Genomic DNA, 22,863 nt, shown 5'->3' with positions numbered 1-22,863 from the left:
CTGAGGGGTGTCCAATGAAGGTGGATAGTGATGATGTCGTGGTGAGGTGCAGGTCGCGGTGAATAACGAGGACACCAGGTAGCAGTCTCTTTACCTCTTTACTGAAGGCTTCAGGATCCTCAGTCCGGAATACGGTTAACCAGGCTACCTGAGTCCGACCGGTCCGATGGCACCTCCAGAGTTCCCTTTGCAGGTGGAAATCTGTGCCTACCTTCTAGCGCTTGTGTGTTGTGGTCCTCCCCTGCTGTGCTTACGGGATAGTCCCCACAACTGTTGTGTCTGTTTCTGAAGTTCCCTCACAACTCAATTATGATGTTCTTCTTCGTCCCCCCAGATGATATGGCTAGGACGCACCCGTATGACGGGTAGGCTCGGAGCTCTTCCGGGACCCTAGTGTCGCCCCTCTCCAAATGTTGCCCCCTATGTCTTCTTAGGTGATTTGAGTGAGACAGCCCGCCTACAACTGACTGTCCTGCCATAGGTTTGAAGTAAGGCCTGGAGCTCAATACTTCCTCGGCGTTCCGGCCACCGGCTACGCGCCTCAGTAGGATGTTGCCTCGTCTTACAGCACGACTCCTACTGGTGATTCTCCTTGTTGCATTGATCTCGTTTCTCACTCAGCACAATAAACCTCGCTTCTTGTCCTTTCTTGGGGTACTGCTGCGATGAAGTGCAGGCGCGGTCCCGTAACGTTCTTTCTGTTCGCTAGGCCTCTGTCAGGATCCCACCCGACAGGGACCCCCTGAATCTTCCCCTGCAACACCCTCTGCCACAGGATGTTGCCTGGTTCCAATCCAGTCAGCTTCTCACTAACTTCCTATCTAACCCCCAGTTTTACCAGATTGTGAGGAGTGGCCTAATACATAGCACCCTTAGCTCCCCCTGGAGGCCAGACTGTGAAGTGTATTGGTGTCTGTGATACCTGGTCAGGTGAACTCCTTCAGTGCCATCAGATGTACCATAGCTTAGCGGCGGAGCATCAGTACTGCAACGACCAGGACTCTGGGGCGCTGCACTACCCTTAACTTGTCAGACAGCACAACACTTTGCAAACATAGCAATGTATCATATAATCTTATAAGTTATGAATTGTTATGGATGTATACAGGACCAGAATCAATAACAGCACAAGAATCCAACACCAGAAACACCAGCAGTACAGAAATACATCACTAGAACCTCCATCAGTATAGAAATTTGTCATCAGAACCACCACAGTACAGAAATACATCTGTATAACCCTCATCAGTATAGAAACACAGCATCAAAACCCTAATGAGTACAGGCATACATCACAAGAACCACAACCAGTACATGGTACATGAATTGTAATGTCAGGTCAGACTCATATACATTTGTATCGCATGAACCTAAAACTTCCAGTATATCCTTAACAATGACAAAGAGATACTGGGTGCTCTTACTATCAGTCATCATCAGGCTGCGGACCATACAGGAACCACAGTACTGATGAGAATTAGTCAGTATCACCCAAAAAATTACATCTAGGTACCTTATAGATGGCATTGTCTCTGATTAGAGTCATTCTCTTTCTTTTCTTCATCTTGTCCAGATGCTATGATGACTTTTCACAGCCACAGCTTGTCTTTGCAGACTTCCATCTTCTCCAGTACGTCCCTAGACGATACCCTTAAAAATAGCAGTGTCATTATAATGCTCCTGAATAAAATATCTGCCCTACAGTGAGCCTCTTAATAATGTATTGCCTATCAATATATTCCCTGCACAAAATATGACCCACACACTGTCTCTCTTATGGTACTTGCCCTCCACACTGCCCCCTCCTTTCCACACTGGGTCCGCTCTTCTACAGTCATCTCACACTGTATCCCTCTTTTTGGCCCAGCCTATACACTGTGCCCCTCATCACATTCCTTCACCTTGGTATACTGTCCTGTCCTGGCTGTGCAATTACACGTTCCCCCCAAGCTACCCCCCAGACACTAATGGGTCTCTATTTTGTGCTCACTCACACTTTTCTCCCCATACTGTCTTCTCACACTATTCCCTCAATAGTCTCCTCATACAATTCTCCCTCCCTCCTCATACTGTCTCTTCTCACATCCCCCCTCCTAACTATACTGTCTCCTAATATATTTACTTTGTCAATCTCCATACTGCCTCCTATAATATCCCCCAACTCCCCACACTGTGTCTACACCCATCCCATCATCCTCACTCCCTATACTGTATCTGCATACAATCTTTCCCTCGCTGCTCATCTTGTGTCCGCATCCATCCCCCCACTCGCCATACGAGGTCTGCACCCATCCTCTCCCTCTCTCCCCATTCTGGGTCCACATATATTCTCCCTCGTTCCTCACACTGTGTCCACACCCATCCCTCCACTCACCATACTGTGTCTGCACCCATGCCCCCTCAAACTGTTTTATCATACATGCCCCATCTCCTCCCTTGCTCCTCATACTGTATCCTCAAATTTCTCCCGCTTCCCCCTCTCCTTTCCCATATTGTGTCCACACCCATTCTTTTCTTCTTACCCAAACTGTGTCCTCAAATCTTATTTCATCTCTCCTACCCCACATTACAATAAATCTTCGGTGTCTTCAGCTCCACTGGAGCACTTTCCACCATCGCTGTAGGTGCCGCGGCGAGTGACGTCAGCAGAGTGATCACATGACCTGATCATGCTGCTGACGTCACCCTGACCTGTCAGTGAGGGCTTCAATTGTACTCATGTCCTCATTTATACTCGCGTCACTAAGATCCGGTGCGCTGCACCTTCTCTGAAGCGGCTGTCACTTTGACAGCTGGCTCAGAGAATGACCTACTCTGAATCCGATGGATGGTACAATGCAGCAGCCAGGGAGACACCTGGACCACCAAATTAGTTGGCTTGGCTGTGCCCACCTGCCAACTACCTGGGGCAGATGCCCTGCCAGCCCCCCTTGATACGCCTCTGAGTACACGTGCTGCTGAATGCAAGGACAGACTTTGAGCACTGAAACATCTATTTTTGTTCTAGAAGGGCAGTTGACCAATGTCTAGCAAATGTAACCAATCACAGCATGTGTAATGTAATGGCCTCACGTCGTCTAATGTAAATGCACCCTAGAATACACCTTCTTGATTTTGCACTGAAGATAAGGTATCTAATACTTAAGATGCATTGCAGGGAGCCCATCTTATCTCTCTTAAAATTCCTTCAAGAGGTTTTGTCAATAGGACAGGTGAGAATTTCTTGATTGTGGGGGTCCCACCAGTGATACCTGCAACAATTGGCAGAATAAAGGCCCCGTCACACACAGCGACGCTGCAGCGATACAGACAACGATGCTGATCGCTGCAGCGTCGCTGTTTAGTCGCTGTGTGGTCGCTGGAGAGCTGTCACACAGACCGCTCTCCAGCGACCAACGATGCCGAGGTCCCCTGGTAACCAGGGTAAACATCGGGTTACTAAGCGCAGGGCCGCGCTTAGTAACCCGATGTTTACCCTGGTTACCAGTGTAAAATGTAAAATAACAAACACTACATACTTACATTCGCGTCCCCCGGCGTCCGCTTCCTGCACTGACTGAGCGCCGGCCCTAACAGCAGAGCGGTGACGTCACCGCTGTGCTTTCACTTTCACTTTACGGCGCTCAGTCAGTGAGGGAAGCGGACGCCGGGGGATGCGAAGGTGAGTATGTACTGTTTGTTTTTTTTACATTTTACACTGGTAACCAGGGTAAACATCGGGTTACTAAGCGTGGCCCTGCGCTTAGTAACCCGATGTTTACCCTGGTTACCAGTGAAGACATCGCTGAATCCGTGTCACACACACCGATTCAGCGATGTCAGCGGGACCTCAACGACCAAAAAAAGGTCCAGGCCATTCCGACACGACCAGCGATCTCGCAGCAGGGGCCTGGTCGCTGGTACGTGTCACACATAGCGAGATCGCTACTGAGGTCGCTGTTGCGTCACAAAACTTGTGACTCAGCAGCGATCTCGCTAGCGATCTCGCTATGTGAGACGGGGCCTTTAAGGCACTTGTATCCCCAGTAGAATGGAGGAGTGGACATTCCCATGTATCTCTCCATTCATTCCAGGTGCAGCTTTCAAGCGCTGAATTTGTTTCTCTCCATTAGACCCATAAAGAATTAATTGAGCAGCTGCCGAGCATGCGCACTTCTGCTCCATTCTTGCGGGAATAAAAGTTCTGCCAATCTGTGCAGGTACCCACCCATATGCCATGGAGAGATGATCACTTCTCTTCACTGGACAGCCCCTTTAAAGTAATATGTCACTTTGCATTATTTCCCTGGTGGTACCGATTGGAAATGCACTAGAGAAGAAACCAGATAGGTCAAGTGGTGGATGTACAGTACAGACCAAAAGTTTGGACACACCTTCTCATTTAAAGATTTTTCTGTATTTTCATGACTATGAAAATTGTACATTCACACTGAAGGCATCAAAACTATGAATTAACACATGTGGAATTATATACTTAACAAAAAAGTGTGAAACAACTGAAATTATGTCTTATATTCTAGGTTCTTCAAAGTAGCCACATTTTGCTTTGATGACTGCTTTGTACACTCTTGGCATTCTCTTGATAAGCTTCAAGAGGTAGTCACTGGGAATGGTCTTCCAACAATCTTGAAGGAGTTCCCAGAGATGCTTAGCACTTGTTGGCCCTTTTGCCTTCACTCTGCGGTCCAGCTCACCCCAAACCATCTCGATTGGGTTCAGGTCTGGTGACTGTGGAGGCCAGGTCTTCTGGCGTAGCACCCCATCACTCTCCTTCTTGGTCAAATAGCCCTTACACAGCCTGGAGGTGTGTTTGGGGTCATTGTCCTGTTGAAAAATAAATGATGGTCCAACTAACTGCAAACCGGATGGAATAGCATGCTGCTGCAAGATGCTGTGGTAGCCATGCTGGTTCAGTATGCCTTCAATTTTAAATAAATCCCCAACAGTGTCACCAGCAAAGCACCCCCACACCATCACACCTCCTCCTCCATGCTTCACGGTGGGAACCAGGCATGTAGAGTCCATCCATTCACCTTTTCTGCGTCGCACAAAGACACGGTGGTTGGAACCAAAGATCTCAAATTTGGACTCATCAGACCAAAGCACAGATTTCCACTGGTCTAATGTCCATTCCTTGTGTTCTTTAGCCCAAACAAGTCTCTTCTGCTTGCTGCCTGTCCTTAGCAGTGGTTTCCTAGCAGCTATTTTACCATGAAGGCCTGCTGCACAAAGTATCCTCTTAACAGTTGTTGTAGAGAGGTGTCTGCTGCTAGAACTCTGTGTGGCATTGACCTGGTCTCTAATCTGAACTGCTGTTAACCTGCGATTTCTGAGGCTGGTGACTCGAATAAACTTACCTCAGAAGCAGAGGTGATTCTTGGTCTTCCTTTCCTGGGGCGGTCCTCATGTGAGCCAGTTTCTTTGTAGCGCTTGATGGTTTTTGCAACTGCACTTGGGGACAATTTCAAAGTTTTCCCAATTTTTCGGACTGACTGACCTTCGTTTCTTTAAGTAATGATGGCCACTCGTTTTTCTTTACTTAGCTGCTTTTTTCTTGCCATAATACAAATTCTAACAGTCTATTGAGTAGGACTATCAGCTGTGTATCCACCAGACTTCTGCACAACACAACTGATGGTCCCAACCCCTTTTATAAGGCAAGAAATCCCACTTATTACACCTGGCAGGGCACACCTGTGAAGTGAAAACCATTCCCGGTGACTACCTCATCAAGAGAATGCCAAGAGTTTGCAATATGCAAATTGCCTCTTCTGAGAAAAAGAAGACTTAACTCTATAGCGCCACCTGTTGGAAGTAGCGATCCTACAAGTCACAATCAACCCTCTAACGAGTCGTGCAATATGACTTAGAGTGTGCAAAGCATTCATCAAAGCAAAAGGTGGCTACTTTGAGGAACCTAGAATATAAGACATATTTTCAGTTGTTTCACACTTTTTTTGTTAAGTATATAATTCCACATGACATCCATAGTTTTGATGCCTTCAGTGTGAATGTACAATTTTCATAGTCATGAATATACAGAAAAATCTTTAAATGAGAAGGTGTGTCCAAACTTTTGGTCTGTACTGTATGTAGTGGACCTACCTGGCATAACTGAATATAAATTGCTTAAAATACTGATTTGAGCACTGTTAAAACAAATAGTAGAACTGAAAGTTTGATTACTGTTATTGATTATGATAACATTCTGAGAGTTTATGGAGAAACTAAACACCAAATATGATCAGTTTCAGACTTCACTGATCAACCTGGCTAAAGGATTGAGCCTCCTCCAACTGGAGATGAATTTCATATTAATATGTGGCCAGAAGCCCTATTATTCTGCAGTGAGCTAAAACACAGTCTATAAGAGAGAATGGAAAGGAACTAAAGAAAAGTGGAAAACCTGAATAGTGAAATCAGTGCTGACAGATCACTAAATGATGCATTTACAGCATGTACGAGTACAGACTAGATCTACCATAGTCAAGTGACATCATACATCAATTACTATTATTTATATATCACAGGTATTATAAACCCACCATCTAGAAGGTGGAGGACACAATAGAAGACTGAGCAGTGTGGGAAAAAAAATATTTATAGTCTTATTACAAAATGCACCTGAGCATTAGGGCTGTCCCACACGTCCAGATAATTCCGGTACCGGAAAAAATCGGTACCGGAGTTATCCGTGTCCGTGTGCCTGTGAGCTCACGTAGGCCATACGTGCGGCACACGTGTGCCGCCCGTGTGCCGAGTGGGTACCACACGGAGCGTGTGGTACCCACGCGTGTGGTACACTGCATCGTGCTGAAGCCGCGATTCATATCTTCTGTGCAGCAGCATTTGCTGCATAGAAGATATGAATAATAGTGTTTAAAATAAAGATCTATCTGTCCGCCGCCCTCCCACCCCCCCTGTGTGCCCCCCCCCCGCTGTTCTGAAAATACTCACCCGCGTCCCTCGTTGGCTGTCGCTGCTTCCTGGTCTGGCCCCATCTTCTCCTGTATGCGGTCACGTGGGGCCGCTCATTTACAGTCATGAATAGGCGGCTCCACCCCTATGGGAGGTGGAGCCACATATTCATGACTCTAATCTGCGGCCCCACGTGACCGCATACAGTAGAAGCCGCGGCCAGACCACGAAGCATCGACAGCCAACGAGGGAAGCGGGTGAGTATTTTCAGAACAGCGGGGGGGCGCACAGGGGGTGGGAGGGCGGCGGACAGATAGATCTTTCTTTTAAACACTATTATTCATATCTTCTATGCAGCAAACACTGCTGCAGGGAAGATATGAATTGCGGCTTCAGCACCATGTGGGGGGGACAGCGCTTACTGTAGCGCTGTCTCCTGCACGCCACACGGAGAACGTCCGTGTGAGGTACGTGTTTTACACGGACCCATTGACTTTAATGGGTCCGTGTAATACGTGCGCTCCCACGAACACTGACATGTCTCCGTGTTTGGCACACGGAGACACGGTCCGCAAAAAATCAATGACATCTGCACAGATGCATTGATTTTTATGGGTCTACGTGCGTCAGTGGCTCCGGTACGTGAGGAAACTGTCACCTCACGTACCGGAGCCACTGACGTGTGAAACCGGCCTTAAATGAGGTTTCCCGAATCACAAATTTATTGCACAAAAATCTGCCAATTTGGGTAGATATATGAGTCAGTACCCAACCACCAAAAAGAAGGCCATCAATATTGTAATTCCGAAAAATATCTTTAGGGTACATTCCCACAATGCTTTTTCATCAATTTTTTGATGGTGCAGATTTTCTGAGCCATTTCTGCACCCATTAAGTAAAATAGGTCACTTAAATTTTTTCGTGTTTTTATTGCTTTTTTTTACTCTGTTTACTGTGTCATGTTTTAAACAGTTGCTTTGTTTCCGATACTTCCCAATATTCGGATTTGACAAAACTTTAATGCTACAGTCATGTGCAGATTACATGCCTTTCTGACTCATCCCCACACATGTGTTTTTAGTGTGTAACCGCAGCGGAAAAGCACTAAAAACGCATTTGCATTTTTTCTTGGATTTCCTGCATCTAATGCAAGTCCATGAGAAAAATCTGCATGTAAAACTCAGCGAAATCGCAAAAGAAATTGACATGCTGATTTGAAACTTGCAGGTTAGTTTACTCTGAGTAAAAAAGAAGCACAGTGGGCAGGAGATTTCTATAAATCCCATCCACTCCGCTGGAACTGGAAGACACTGCGTTTTTGACATAGTAAAAATATGCAGCGTCATAAACTCACCAAAAACTCATCGAGGGCACACAGCCTAAGGCCCCCTTCACACATCCGTTTTTGTGTCCATATGCGGTCTGTTTTTTAAGAGCTGCAAATATAAACACTTGCACACCCATTGCATTAAATGATGGTGTGCACATGTGTCCGCGTGAAAAACCCGCAGACATGTCAGTTTTTTTATCGGCAGCACGGACAAAATGCGTGCCGCAGACATGCACACTTATGACACATGGATTACACCCATGAGTCATCAGCATCACACGTACCGGCGCCTGGAAGAAGTGGTACAGTTTGCAATGTTCCAGGCACCCTGTGATCAGCGCATCCATGTGACAATGATGGGAGTTGTAGTTGAATTAAATTCAATTGCTTCCATGCAATTTTCATAACGAGCATAAGGAAAGCTGACGGCGGGGGACTGATGTTAATAATCTGGGAGAAGGGACAATATCCCAGGCTACTAATAACAGCTCACAGCTGTTTGCTTAGCCTTTGCTTGTGAATTTATGGGGGAGCCCAGAAAAAAAATGACGTAGGGTCCCCTATAAATTCAAACAAGCAAAGGCTAAATAAACAGCTGTGGGTTGATTATAATAGCATGGGAAGGGGCCAGTGATATTACTCCCCGCAGGCTAATAACATCAGCCCTCAGCCGCCCCATCTCTGTGACATCTGGTTTACAAACTGAACGGAGGCATGATGCGACCATCCTGGCTGAAAACCAGGAGACAATGAGTTGCTGCGATCGCAGCTTCAGTGACGAGCGCTGATGTAATAGAGCTTACCGCCGGTCACTGAAGCTGCATTCACACAGGCAGTTCACTGTGAGCAGGGACAATGAAGTGCGGTGACTTCAACAAGATCACTGCTAGCACTGTGAGAATTTTCTCATGGTGCTAGTGGATATCTCATTGAGATCACCGCAGTTCATCGGTCCGCTCACAGTGAACTGACTGCCCTTGGTTACCACAGGTTCGGTGAAGCTGACATGGCAGTAGCTCATTGTCTCCTGGTTTTCCAATCGCATCATGCCACCATTCAGTGTGTAAACCAGATGTCGCAGAGATGGATTACAGCATGGGACAGTATGGATTAACTTCATGTTGGACAGGTGAGGGATATGGTTTTTCATTATTTTTGTTTTTTTCAGGGGACTTGGGCATCGGAGGATTATCTTCATGTCTGACAGGTGAGGGATATGGTTGTTTACTATTTTTTGTTTCTTTTTACAGGGGACATAGGCTTCAATAGACTAGGCGAAGGTGAGTCTAAGGGTATGCGCATACGTAGCGGATTTCCTGCGGATCCGCAGCATTTTTTGCGGTGCAGAAACACTGCAGATCCGCAAGTGATTTACAGTACAATGTAAATCAATATGAAAAAAAAAACCTGTGTGCTAATGGTGCGGAAAATTCTGTGCGGAAACGCTGCGGATTAAAAGAAGTAGCATGTCACTTCTTTTTTGTGGATCTGCAGCATTTTTGTACCCATTCCATTATAGAAATCCGCAGGGGTAAAAAATGCAGTAAATCCGCAAATAATCCGCAGCAAATCCACACCAAAAGCGCATAAAATCCGCCCAAAAAACGCAACAAATCCGCACCTGCGTTTTCTGCCAAGAGATGCAGAATCAGCACCAGAAATTCCTAAGCCTAATCCGCAATGTGTGCACATAGCCTAACTTTGCTTTTTATTTTTAGATGCATGTGTAAAACAGAGTGTTTTGTTTTTTAAAATAATGTATTTTATTCTTGCTCTGTGTTTATTTCAAAAATTACTATGGGGATAGTAATGGAGGCATCTTATAGACGCCTTTCCATTACTAACTCCTGGACTTGATGTGACCTGACAATACAGAGCTCACATCAACCCCAGTTTGAGCTAAAGATTCTGGCATGTGTGTGTGAATATACAGAATACAACAGAGTAAAAGAAAAATTACACCTATATAAACTGCTACACATCCATCATCATGAAGATAATAATTAACAATTTAGGTGATAAAAACATAAAAAAAATCTAAAACTAATTCAAAGTGTCAAAAGACGCTCTTAAACTCAGCCCCAATAGTATCATAGCACAGGTACGGAGAAGACGGATCATTTAATTTCTCAACCTTCTCCATTGTCTGCGCCCACATCAATCGGACGGACTCAGATGACATCATAATGCACTCCCATGTTATACAGGCACCTATAGGCTTGCAGAGCAGAGCCAGAGCTACTTACAGCATGCTGTGATTTTATTCTCATGACAAATTGAAATTAGTAAAAAATGCAGATCTGCACTGCCCCATAGCATAACATTGGGCTGAGTGCGATCCAATAAAACATCGGATAGCACATGCCCTAGTTATATGCTTGTGTGAGTGACCCCTTGATCTCTCTCTTCTGTAGACTGTAAGTGCTTACGGTCAGCGGGATCATATATCTTTATGTAGAGTATAGGCTCTTACGGTCAGAGGTTCCTCTCTCTACTGTAGAGTATAAGGTCTTATAGTCAGTGGGGTCCTCTCTCTCTACTGTAGAGTGTAAGCTCTTATAATTAGAGGTCCCTCTCTCTCTACTGTAGAGTATAAGGTCTTATAGTCAGTGGGGTCCTCTCTCTCTCTCGTGTAGAGTGTAAGTTCTTATGATTAGAGGTTCCTCTCTCTCTCCTGTAGAGTATAAGGTCTTATAGTCAGTGGGGTCCTCTCTCTCTTGTGTAGAGTGTAAGTTCCTTTGATCAGTGGGGTTCTCTCTCTCTCTACTGTAGATTGTAAGTTCTTATGGCCAGCGGTGTCCTCTCTCTCTTCTGTAAAGTGTAGACTTTTATAGTTCTGCGGCATACTCTCTCTACACTGTAGTGTAAACTCAAATTGTCAATGGGTTCCTGTCTCTCACCTGCAGAGTGTAAGTTCTTATGATCAGTGGGGTCCTCTCTCTGTCTTATGGCCTGCAGCATCCTCTCTTTTTCTGTCTTGTAGAGGGCAAACTCTTATGGTCAGCGGGGTCCTCTCTCTCCTGTAGAGGGCAAACTCTTATGGTCAGTGAGGTCCTCTCTCTCCTGTAGAAGGCAAACTCTTATGGTTAGCGGGGTCCTCTCTCTCCTGTAGAGGGCAAACTCTTATGGTCAGTGAGGTCCTCTCTCTCCTGTAGAAGGCAAACTCTTATGGTTAGCGGGGTCCTCTCTCTCCTGTAGAGGGCAAACTCTTATGGTCAGCGGGGTCCTCTCTCTCCTGTAGAGGGCAAACTCTTATGGTCAGTGAGGTCCTCTCTCTCCTGTAGAAGGCAAACTCATGGTCAGCGGGGTCCTCTCTCTCCTGTAGAGGGCAAACTCTTATGGTCAGCGGGGTCCTTTCTCTCTCTCTTGTAGAGTGTAAGCTCTTATGGTCAGTGGGGTCCTCTCTCTCCTGTAGAGTGTAAGCTCTTATGGTCAGCGGGGTCCTCTCTCTCCTGTAGAGGGCAAACTCTTATGGTCAGTGAGGTCCTCTCTCTCCTGTAGAAGGCAAACTCATGGTCAGCGGGGTCCTCTCTCTCCTGTAGAGGGCAAACTCTTATGGTCAGCGGGGTCCTTTCTCTCTCTCTTGTAGAGTGTAAGCTCTTATGGTCAGCGGGGTCCTTTCTCTCTCTCTTGTAGAGTGTAAGCTCTTATGGTCAGCGGGGTCCTTTCTCTCTCTCTCTTGTAGAGTGTAAACTCTTATGGTCAGCGGGGTCCTCTCTCTCCTGTAGAGGGCAAACTCTTATGATCAGCGGGGTCCTCTCTCTCCTGTAGAGTGTAAGCTCTTGTGGTCAGCAGGGTCCTCTCTCTCCTGTAGAGTGTAAGCTCTTATGGTCAGCAGGGTCCTCTTCTGTAGAGTGTAAGCTCTTATGGTCAGCTCTCTCCTATCCCCCCACATGCATTTTCTGACAAATTACAAGCTTTTCATTATTTAGATTTGTGCAGATTTATTAGCTGCAAGTCGAATGGAAAATTTGGCAAAGCCGGTAAATTCACATTTCAAAAGCTCCTCATCACTAGTGAGGGGTAATGTAAAGCAGTCTACTGGCCTCCCTATATTCATGTGAATATATTAGGTCCATCACACATACATAAGATCAAAACCAAAACTTTATACATAACCTGTAACCTAACTCGTCCGCCCCACGTAATCCATATAATCCCCACAGGTTCACAGATTGTATAATAAAAAATAGTAAAACAGAAATGCCGTATAGATGACAAAGAATGTGCAGATGCTAAAGGATGTTTTATTTTTATATTTGGTTGCCTTTAATAAATTACTATCAATATGATGCTGCATGTGCAGTAGCTCATGTGGCTGTAACTTTCTTTTACTATCTTCATTTCATCAAGACTAGCCTCTCCATACCCATGTCATTCCTGATGCATTGCCAGCATTTCCTGATGTTTTATAGAGAAAGTCAGTCTTTTTTATTATCCTAGATGCAGAAGTTCATTTTTTTCTTAACTATTTTGTTTAGCTCAAGGTAGAGTAGACTGAAAGGAAAAAATGTCTTCCACCTTGTGGCTGCTCTCATGAGTATTCTGTATTTTTCTTTTTTTTAATCTGCCATACCATTCCAGAGATATAGATCTTCTTATTTAGCGCTCATTTTTATGGTATTTGCAAAGGGGTGTGGCCCACAGGATCCTCTGGGGCGTGTCTTTAGACTGCTCCGCATTATTACCCTCTAAGCCACACCCCCTTGGAAAGATCATAAATGACCAAAAAAAAAGAAAGCAAAAACAGCAGTGGGAATAAAATAAGACGAAAAACTGCCAACATTGGATCTAGTGATAGGTCCTCTTTAAGACATGAAGCTTTTCCCCACAACTAATATATCTCCAAAGAGATGATTTAATGAATAGTATCTCGTAGATCACTTGGCACATGAGTTCTAGCTCATGAGGATAGACCCATTGCAGTTACAGCTACCAGGTTGCTGACACACACTCATAAAAGCTTCTGTGCATTAAGCTCTGTCTCTGCAGGGCCCTTAACCACAAATACGCTCTAAAATACTTAAAACTCCCTGGGGAAATTTTAGAGAGCGTCACAGAAGTACTAAAGTAAAACAATGCAGAAATCAATGCAGCAGATCTTGCCGTGGACTTACAGATGAATACCTCCTCCACGAAGTCTAAATTAAAACTATTGTCATTGAGTGTTTATCTATAAAAATATTTGTTTTGATATTGAGATACAAATTCCAGAGAATGGTGTTGGGTTCTTTTTTTGAACTGATATTGGCCAATCATCTAGTGTATGTTGATCACCAGAATCTCTCCCGATGGCAATGAGGGTAGGGGAAAGAATCAGACCCTGGCATGTTGGATTTCAATATGTTTGGAAATAGATACTGATTCAGACATGGCAAGTTTGGAAATAGATACTGCTTCTGAAACTTCAGGTTTAAGAGTAGGGACTGAATCACACAACAGATTTGGGAGTAAAGTACCGATTCAGACACAGCAGGTGTGGAAGCGAGTACTGATTCAGACATTGAAAGATTCAGAGACAGATCCAGAGTCTGACATAACATGTACAGGGACAGATCAAGCCTTAAATACAAACAGGTTAAGAGACAGGTCCTAATTCACACACAGCAGGTTTAGGAAGCATTAGAAACAATGTTTAGGTTCAGAATTCAGTCATAGGCCATACAGACACAGAGAAGTAGGTTCAGACAAGAAAAGACAAAGGATCAGGTTCAGAATTCAGGACTAAGTCAAACAGACCCAGTGAAGCAGGTTCAGACAAGATCAGACACAGGTACAGGTTCAGAGTTCAGGCCTAAGCCATACAGAGCCATGGAGGGGTTCCGGTAAAGACAGGACCTGGGAACAGACTTTGCAGCTTAAAGACAAGCTAGACACTAAAGTCCTAGGTGTTGAACAAGCATCTCCCAAGAGGGGAGGGTGCCTTAAATACCAGATGCTGACCAGGTATTGGCTGGGGACATCTTAGGAACACACACTACCCCTTTCAGACACAGGAAGCGCACGCGTACACTATGCAAGATAACTGCAACAGGAGCGTGACCGGGATGGTGAGTATGTCGGCATCCCTGCCATGGAGATTAGGAGGCATGCAAGGACGCTGGAATTACATCGGCCCAGCTGAGCATGCATGTTTCTGGTGGAGTCAGGAGGAATAGTTATAGCCTTAATTAATGTTATACGGCCATCTTTAAGCTCATGTGTAGAACCAAACAGACATCCAATTGACTGCAGTTTTCAACTAATTGGGCTGGATCTGCCAAAAGTCACAAGATAAAGAGCTCATTTCTCTGACATATATAGCTGGCATTGATGATTGCTAATTGATATCTACTATAAAATTGTCTAAGGGTCACTTCTGTCTGTCTGTCCTTCTTTCTGTCACAGATTTTCATTGGTCGCGGCCTCTGTCTGTCATGGAATCCAAGTCGCTGATTGGTCGTGGCAAAACAGCCACGACCAATCAGCGACGGGCACAGTCCAGCGGAAAAATGGCCGCTCCTTCCTCCCCACAGTCAGTGCCCGCTCTGTACTCCCCTCCAGTCTGCCCTCACACAGGGTTAATGGCAGCGGTAACGGACCGCGTTATGCCGCGGTGTAATGCACTCCGTTACCGCTGCTATTAACCCTGTGTAACCTGTGTGCCTATACAGCATGAATAGTAAAAGGATCTAATGTTAAAAATAATTAAAACAATAAAAAATCGTTATATACTCACCGTCCGTTGGCCCCCGGATCGACAACAGGCCTTTCCCGCTCGCGATGCTCCGGTAACGGTCCATGCTGCGATCTCGCGACATGATGACGTAGCGGTCTCGTCTCGTGAGACCGCTACATCATCATCTCGCGAGACCGCAATGCACTCTTCAGACCGGAGCACACGAGCAGCATCGGTAACCGCTTCGCTTGGATCCGGGGGCTCCGGAAGGTGAGTATATAACTATTTTTTATTTTATTTCTTTTTTTTAACAGGGATATGATGCCCACATTGCTATATACTACGTGGGCTGGGCAATATACTACATGGGCTGGGCAATATACTACGTGGCTGGGCAATATACTACATGGGCTGTGCTATATACTACGTGGCTGGGCAATATACTACATGGGCTGGGCAATATACTACATGGGCTGTGCTATATACTATGTGGCTGGGCAATATACTACGTGACTATACAACGTGGGCTGCGCAATATACTACGTGGGCTGCGCAATATACAACAAGGGCTGCGCAATATACAACGTGGGCTGCGCAATATACTACGTGGGCTGCGCAATATACAACGTGGGCTGCGCAATATACTACGTGAGCTGCGCAATGTACTGCGTGGAGCTGCACAATGTACTGCGTGGGCTGGGCAATGTACTGTGTGGCTGTGCAATATACTACGTGGGCTGCGCAATGTACTGCGTGGAGCTGCGCAATGTACTGCGTGGGCTGCGCAATGTACTGCGTGGCTGTGCAATATACTACGTGGGCTGTGCTATACACTACGCATACATATTCTAGAATACCCGATGCGTTAGAATCGGGCCACCATCTAGTGATATTATAACCATCTACAGTGGATGCGAATAAATTTGCCAAACCTGATCCACCAGTTACATCAATAATCCTAGGCTGCTGGATGGAAGCCTTGAGAACCATCTCTTACTTGACAGCCATCCTACCATGATGTCTTGTGATGACATGACAGCCCAACTAATCAAACATAGAGCCACGATTGTCGTCAGGTTAGAGGCAGTTCCCAGACCTCTCGTTCAGCGATAACAGATCACTGAAGTGGCCGCTGAATAAGGTTCCTTCAATTCGATTTGCACCAACTCCCGCTTATTAATGTATCCTTCTAGGTCTTTTTTTTCGGATTAGTCCTGACAAGCGGTCGCTGACGATAATCATAGCACCCATCAATAACAGTCTAACAAAGGTAATTTGCTAGCCAGGATTAGTAGGCATGCCTGAACATGAGATAGACGGTTGTGATTAGGTGATTGGTAAGCATGCAAATCATTGTGACACCGCAAATAAGTAACGCAGCACTAAGCTATGGAGAAATATTACTGTTGGAAGAATATGGCCTCATGCACAGAACAATATTTTATTACGAATTTTATCTGCATACCTAGTCGATATATGGTTGTATGTCCGACCCTCCATTGACCCTACGGTGTAGGAATGACAGAAACAGCCAAGCTAACCATCTGTTCTTCCGATTAGTAGGGGTGACAGAGGTGGGAACCCAACCTATCATACTATGGATATGTAATAAGTGCCCCTAGTGTTAAAACCCAACAGGACACATGCTGACTATGCATAATCTGTTATCCCAGTCCAATAATAATAAAAAGTCCCTTATGGCATCTTAATTGGATGTGATTAGTTGTGCCTGGATTCTACAATAAGCTTGAGCAGGAAATGTCTCAGTCATGTCTTCGACGTACCAGCAAGAAAACCTGATCAGTGCAGATGTTTTTCACATCGCCAACGCCGCCGCTGCATAATTTCCCTCCTCTCAGTGGTTACAATAAATCTCTGTTATGTGCTTTCAGATGGAAATGTCTTATTCCTGTCCCATTCTCTGCTTTATTCTGAACTAAAAGCAAAATACAAATGTAAATGACAAAGCGTGATCGAAATAACCATTAAGACTTTTGCACACAACGTCTTTTTGAAACCGAGGAGCTTTTCAAGACCAAGACACACCAGGAAGCATCAACGTTTACCCTCCCGAAGGATCTATTTTTGGTCGTTTCCTGACTATTTTTTCAATGCGTTTGAAAGTGTTTTTTTTTTTTTTTACATTTTTCCAACATATTTATGGTGTCCGTTTTACTGTTTTTTCCCAGATGTTTTTTTTTTTTAACTCCATTCAACAGTAAAGAACCGCCTAGTCGGTTTTCAAGCAAAAGCTCTGTTAAAAACCTCAAAATGAGGCCTATTGACTTCTGTTATAAATTATAGAGCGGAAAATACCTGAACAATAATCCACTCACATCTTTTAACCGGTTGGTGTCTTTGTAAACCTGAAGCGGTTAAAAGACATTGAAACGACTGAATGTATGAACAGCAGGTCGTTTTTACATAAAGATGAACATGTTCATTCTTTTGAGCGTTTAGTTAGTGCTTTTTCAGGCGGTTTTCACGAGTGGAATCTGCAATAAAAAGACGTGGTCTTCACATACCCTTTGGGTTCGACCTTATCAGTGATTCAAGGAGAATTTACAAAATAAAAAGTGCAACTTACCGTCTTACCCTCTTGTCCTCTCAATATTGGGAATGCGTTTTGGATTTCACGAATTGTCTGACAGGTTCCCTTTAACCACTTTAACCCCTTCCGACATTGGGCGTAATAGTATGCCGATGTCGGACTCCCTCCCTTTGATGTGGGCTCTGGCGCTGAGCCCACATCTTTTCTGGCACATGTCAGCTGTTTTGAACAGCTGACATGTGCCTCTAACAGCCACGTGTGGAATTGCGATCCACCCACTGCTGTTAACTAGTTAGCATTTAACTTGCGCTTCTGGCAAACGTGCCAGAAATCCCGCCCATCGGCACCCGTTTCACATGACCGATAGGTTGGTATGACAACCAGAGGTCTCCAGCAGACCTCTATGGTTGTGACTGCCGGATTGCTATGAGCGCCACTCGGTGGTCGGTGCTCAAAGCAAGTGAGCAATTCTGCTACATACAGGGGATCTGCTCATCGCCTGTATGTAGCAGAGCTGATCGGATTAGGGTAGCTTCTAGTCTCCCATGGAGACTATTGAAGTATACCAAAAGTAAAAAAAAAGTTTTTAAAAATATAAAAACAATAAAAAAATATAAAAGTTCAAATCAACCCCCTTTCGCACCATTCAAAATAAAACAATTACAAAAATCAAATATACACATATTTGGTACTGCCGAGTTCAGAGTCGCCCGATCTATCAATATAAAAAAAGAATTAATCCAATCACTAAATGGAGTAACGAGAAAAAAAGTAAAAACGCCAGAATTACATTATTTTGGTCGCCGCAACATTGCATTAAAATGCAATAATGGGCGATCAAAAGATCATATCTGCACCAAAATAGTATAATTAAAAATGTCAGCTCAGCCCAGATCACGAAAAATGGAGATGCTAAAGGTATCAGAAAATTGTGCAAATTATTATTTTTCTTTAACAAACTTTGGAATTTTGTTTTCACCACTTATATAAAAAAGAACCTTGGTGTCTGTGAACTCGTAGTGACCTGGAGAATCATAATGGCAGGTCAGTTTTAGCATTTAGTGAACATGGTAAAATATATCTATCTATCTATCTATCTATCTATCTATCTATCTATCTATCTATCTATCTATCTATCTATCTATCTATCTATCTATACACTCACCGGCCACTTTATTAGGTACACCTGTCCAACTTCTTGTTAACACTTAATTTCTAATCAGCCAATCACATGGCGGCAACTCAGTGCATTTAGGCATGTAGACATGGTCAAGACAATCTCCTGCAGTTCAAACCGAGCATCAGTATGGGGAAGAAAGGTGATTTGAGTGCCTTTGAACGTGGCATGGTTGTTGGTGCCAGAAGGGCTGGTCTGAGTATTTCAGAAACTGCTGATCTACTGGGATTTTCATGCACAACCATCTCTAGGGTTTACAGAGAATGGTCCGAAAAAGAAAAAAAATCCAGTGAGCGGCAGTTCTGTGGGCGGAAATGCCTTGTTGATGCCAGAGGTCAGAGGAGAATGGGCAGACTGGTTCGAGCTGATAGAAAGGCAACAGTGACTCAAATCGCCACCCGTTACAACCAAGGTAGGCCTAAGAGCATCTCTGAACGCACAGTGCGTCGAACTTTGAGGCAGATGGGCTACAGCAGCAGAAGACCACACCGGGTACCACTCCTTTCAGCTAAGAACAGGAAACTGAGGCTACAATTTGTACAAGCTCATCGAAATTGGACAGTAGAAGATTGGAAAAACGTTGCTTGGTCTGATGAGTCTCGATTTCTGCTGCGACATTCGGATGGTAGGGTCAGAATTTGGCGTAAACAACATGAAAGCATGGATCCATCCTGCCTTGTATGGAGCATCTTTGGGATGTGCAGCCGACAAATCTGCGGCAACTGTGTGATGCCATCATGTCAATATGGACCAAAATCTCTGAGGAATGCTTCCAGCACCTTGTTGAATCTATGCCACGAAGAATTGAGGCAGTTCTGAAGGCAAAAGGGGGTCCAACCCGTTACTAGCATGGTGTACCTAATAAAGTGGCCGGTGAGTGTATATACAACTGTGGGATTGCACTTTTTTTGCAATTTCACCGCACTTGGAATTTTATTCCCGTTTTCTAGTACATGATATGCAAAAACCAATGATGTAATTCAAAAGTACAACTCGTCCCGCAAAAAACAAGCCCTCACATGGCCATATTGATGGAAAAATAAAAAAGTTATGGCTCTGGGAAGAAGGGGAGCAAAAAATTAAAATGCAAAAACGAAAATACCTCTGGGGGTTAAGGGGTTAAGCTTCAAAAGCAATGAAGTGGTTAAACAAAGAAACCTGACCATTCTACCTGAAAACCGCTCACTATTGTACACTTAATGTAAAAAAACAACATAATGCTGGTGCAAAAGAATGACACGAAAAATGCTTGTTGTTTGTTCTGAAACCTGATTTTTTGTGTCTTTTCGACTGTTTACTGAGCGGTTTCGAAGTCTTTGCCGCAACCATTTTTTAAAAACTTGTATTGTAAAAACTGATGAGTGTTTTCCAAGCAGACACATAAGGCATTTAAAAGAAGCTCAAAAGCCTGAACATATGCTCACAAGTCGTTTTTACATATAAATGCATATGTTTATTGTAAGTGTTTAGCTGGCGCTTTTTCAGGGGGTTTACGGAGCAGTGGATTAAAAGACATGTGCACATACATTTGGATGTGCCATAGATTTCACCCTCGGCATTACAAACTGTGTAAAAATCTAAAACATATACAACGCCTCGAAAATCTACAGCATGCCCAAAAATGACAACATAAATTTACTTTAGGCCTCATTTAAAGACGTCTGTTCACGCACATATTCTAAACAGATATGAATATGTATTAATTATAGCCTATGCGGATATTCACATTTGTATGCAGAATGAGTCCCCGATTTATCATTTACGTTTTTTTAAGTGACTTTTCTTTTTTGTCTTGTATTCTTTACATTTTTTTCACCAAATTCATCAAAACGGCACATGCGGGGTTGTTGAAATCTGCGCAAAATCAAGTCTGATCTTTTTTTTTTTCACAGTCAAGATTTTCACAGACAGAACACTTACTCATTATAGTCCATGCCACCGAACGGGTGTCGGAACGCAATGTGACAGTACCCTAACCCTGTAATGTATGGGAGAAGCTGTCATGGGTGTGCCAAAGGCTGCAGGCTGTCGCTCTGCATCTGACTGCGGAAGGTCTCAGCAGTTTGCTTTGAAGACTTCTTCCGGGGCCTTCTGACTTTAGGACCCAGTGGCCAGCTCTAGTTGACAAACCTGGACCGGGGTGTATATAACTCTCAGATTGCTGCTGGAAGATGGGGTTGATATTTCTATTTCCAGTTCCCTGTTGTGGCCGTATTTCTCTCTGAGTCTACTCAAGCCAAGTGTTCCTCCTTATTTGTGTATCTCATTTGTCTTTAGTGGTAGTGGGGATTGAGTAGATCTCATCCTGTTCTTCCTGATGCAGGGCTTATTGCCAGAGTCAGGCAGGGGTTAGGTAGCCTGCTCAGCGATAGGTGCGGAACCTATATAGGGATGATAGGGCAGACTGGGTGACATTAGATCTGTCTAGGGGTCTCCTCTCTCCCCTTCCCTAGTGTTTGGTTCGTTTTCCCTTATCTCTTCGTGTTGCACTTAGCCTTTTATTCACGTTGTGTGACAGAAGCTTTGTTATTCATCTATCAGTTTTTTATAGGTGAAAATTGTTAATGGTAAAATCTGAAACACAGACCAAACATTGATAGAAACCTGATCCAAAACACTGATGAAGAACGGTCCTAGTTTTTATGTATGAGAAAAGTCATTGATGTCTGAATGAGGCATTGAGACTATTTTTAAACCAGAAAAAATGCACAAAGACCTTGATGAATCTGGACCTGGGTGCCTGCAAAAAAAACACAGAAATATGTGTGCTTTTGATCCAAGTTGTGGATCAAATCTGCCAAATCAATTTTTCAGTGAAAAAAACGTACAGCTCACTGATCCAACTGCTGTCCGTTTTTACTGTTTAATATATAGGAGAAGTTTGGGAACTTTTTGCTTTTGTATTTGAAAAATACCCGTCTTGCAGGGGGTCCGGACATATGCCCGGACGGGGCCACAGAGTGGGTCCCTAAAGCGCAATGTGAATGCACCCTTAGGGCTCATGTACATGTCAATGATTTTCTCATATGAAGAAAGAAAACCAAGAATTTCATCAGTTGTTTTCTCTAATAAGAAAAACTTTTCTTCCTGTTATCCATCAGTCACTGAAAAACAGGCAGCACTTGGATGGCATCAGAGTGATGTCCGATTTTTCACGGACCCATAGATTTTCATTGCGGACATATCTCCGTGATATTGCACGGACAGAGCTGGGTCCGCATAAAATCACAGACATGTGAACAACCTCATAGAAAAACATGGATAACACTCGTACTGGGAATGAGCCCTTATGCCATGTTCACATGTTCAGTATTCGGTCAGTATTTTACCTCAGTATTTGTAAGCCAAAATCAGGAGTGGAACAATCAGGGGAAATGTATAAAAACGGGAATAACATACAAGGCGCCGGTGAATATACAACTTAAATTAATGGTCAGATGGATGGACTTTGCGTTGAAAAGACGGACACTGAGCCCTGTGGATGAGGCAGAGCTGGAATTCTGATTTAACCCTTTAGGCTGCAGTGTAATAATACTCTGCATTAGAGACACAGGAGCAGCGATCCTACACGGCGGCAATACCATGATGGATTGCACCAAAGCACAAACACGGCTCTGCTACATCTGCTACTACAATCGCCCTCAGTCCGTGTCCCCCCCAGAGCGCTTACCTCCGTATTACAGGACGCTGCCGTCACTTTTTCAGTCCACTAAAAAGCTCCAAGGCTTTGCTGCATTACCAGGCCGTGTTGCCATGGGCGACTGTTTCACAGCAACGCAAATAAAAAGCTGGAATTAGCATAACTAAACATTCAGGCCCTAAGGTAATTGGAGACTGGCTGGCTTTGTGGCTTTGGTTGTGTATGGAAGCAGAAAATATTAACCCCTTGTTTTGTCACAGGGAAAGAAAAAGTTATTACAACTATTTTATTTAGTTTTATTTCCTTTCTTGTCCTAACACACATATATATTTATTTATTTTTAAAGAAAATATTTAATTGTTTCTTTCTTATACGTATGTGAGTCTGCAAAAGGTGTGTTATGAACAATATGGCTATCATTACCATTTCTCCAGCTTTCCCAGACTACTGAAAAGCCAGTAGCGATGCCTTTTAACCCCTTTATGACCAGAGGTATTTTCATTTTTTGCATTTTCGTTTTTTGCTCCCCTTCTTCCCAGAGCCATAACTTTTTTATTTTTCCGTCAATATGGCCACGTGAGGGCTTATT

The 22,863-nt window shown here is 44.1% G+C and overlaps 1 protein-coding gene across 2 annotated transcripts in view; it reads right to left on the bottom strand.

Moving 5' to 3' along the window:
• LRRC56 (leucine rich repeat containing 56) overlaps nucleotides 1-22,405 on the bottom strand; it is a 55,526-nt gene extending 33,121 nt beyond the window's left edge. For both annotated transcript variants that reach the window (XM_077287782.1, XM_077287783.1), the window contains exon 1: nucleotides 22,305-22,405. The gene's annotated coding sequence lies outside the window, so the exon portion shown is untranslated. The remainder of the gene's footprint in view (nucleotides 1-22,304) is intronic.
• Between the last annotated feature and the right edge of the window lie 458 nt (nucleotides 22,406-22,863).

The sequence above is a fragment of the Ranitomeya variabilis genome, chromosome 2, assembly GCF_051348905.1.
Source record: "Ranitomeya variabilis isolate aRanVar5 chromosome 2, aRanVar5.hap1, whole genome shotgun sequence".
NCBI lineage: Eukaryota > Metazoa > Chordata > Amphibia > Anura > Dendrobatidae > Ranitomeya > Ranitomeya variabilis.
This window is presented reverse-complemented; position numbering and strand designations above follow the sequence as displayed.